Source organism: Coenobita brevimanus, chromosome 17 (assembly GCF_032717465.1).
Source record: "Coenobita brevimanus isolate Jiangsu-jjx chromosome 17, ASM3271746v2, whole genome shotgun sequence".
Taxonomy (NCBI): domain Eukaryota; kingdom Metazoa; phylum Arthropoda; class Malacostraca; order Decapoda; family Coenobitidae; genus Coenobita; species Coenobita brevimanus.
This window is the reverse complement of record NC_136970.1, coordinates 28,386,785-28,388,337: the sequence shown is the minus strand read 5'-3', so window position 1 is coordinate 28,388,337 and position 1,553 is coordinate 28,386,785. Positions and strand designations below refer to the sequence as shown.

At 46.1% G+C, this 1,553-nt stretch overlaps 1 non-coding gene across 1 annotated transcript; it reads left to right on the top strand.

The window, feature by feature from the left end:
* Nucleotides 1–662: 662 nt before the first annotated feature.
* LOC145391307 (5S ribosomal RNA) lies at nucleotides 663–781 on the top strand. The gene has a single exon (XR_013895821.1). It is a non-coding gene; the product is annotated as a 5S ribosomal RNA (ribosomal RNA).
* The last annotated feature ends 772 nt before the right edge of the window (nucleotides 782–1,553 follow it).

Genomic DNA, 1,553 nt, shown 5'->3' with positions numbered 1-1,553 from the left:
ATGTGCACTGACAGTAAATTTTTTGTGGGTTCCCTCCCATATAGGTATTATTCACAGTGAAAGCATCGATAACTTAGCGAAAGCTGCCTGTAGGCTACCTATCCGTGGTGGTGGTCCTTCACCCTCACTCTCCTGCTACCTATCCAGGGTCTGTGCTCATACCTTCCATTCCATAAGCCACCACAGAGACCATCAGAGAGCCCACAGCGTCTCTATCCAACTTTATGATGTGTTCCACCACCACTGCTACAAGTACCGTCATCGGAAACTCAGGGCGAGGAGGCACAACGTGGTGGCTGCCAGGTTACGCCTCGGCTGCAGGCCAGTGTGGCAAGTCACAGTGTTGAAGGACGCTCCCCAGTTCACCTCGTGCCTCCTGTGTCGTGCCCCCAACAGTAATACGCTGAAACACTACTCTCTGCACTGCCCTCAAGTCGAAGGTTTGCTGCCCCGAGGACGCCCACAGGTGGATATTTGTCGGCATCTGCTGTTGGGCGACAACTTGGATGACCTCACTCGGTACCCACGTTTTGGTGGGTGCTGAGGATGCTGCCGTGCTAGCTGGTCCTTCCTCACATTATTTGCTGTCCACACATATCTGCCATAATCCTCTAATGTGTTACTGTTAACATTTTTTTTTTCTCACTACTACTTACTTTTATGCCAACGGCCATACCACGTTGAGTACACCGCTTCCCGTCCGATCAGCGAAGTTAAGCAACGTTGGGTCTGGTTAGTACTTGGATGGGTGACCGCCTGGGAACACCAGATGCTGTTGGCATCCCTACGAGTCAAGTGGGGTTGGTGGAGGATTAGTGCCCCTCCCTGTAAAACAATTAACTCTAAGCCCTTGGTCACCCCGTCTGGGATACATGGCGTCTGGCAATGAATGAATGAATGAAACTTACTTTTGACTAATTGATTCTGATGTTATTAACGTAAATTTGTCGATAAATTGTACATTGAACTGACGCCTTTGACGTAATAAATTGATTAAAACTAAAAATCTGTGTGTGTGTGTGTGTGTGTGTGTGTGTGTGTACATACTTCTGAATTTGTTTATTTATCTTCTGTCATCCCACTATAAACATCCGCCTACAAACACATCTTGTGTTATTTTAATAATTCTTCATCTCGAACGTAGAGTCTAGTGTAGTGTCTAATAATAATAAAAAAGAACAGTATATACGAGCGATTAACAGACTCTTCGTTTTCCTTTAGACAGAATGACGTGGGAAGTCCTAATCATAAGATCAGTCTCTGTAACTGTCATTCTTATTGAACATTACACGACGAAGGCAAGGAAGCAAACTTTTGACAGTAAACATTATATAAAGCAGTAATATAGACAAAGTCAGAGAACAGTGTGATACCATACTATCAACATACCGCTTTTGCACCGTGAGAATACGTCGGACGCATTATCATTGGCTATGGATACTGTGACGTGAGCAACTCTCCAAACCCTCCCACCCCCGGCCAAGCTCCCTTCCACTCACAGTTACCAGACAGGTGGGGTCTGGCTGCTGCTTTGTGACTATACGTCGACCACC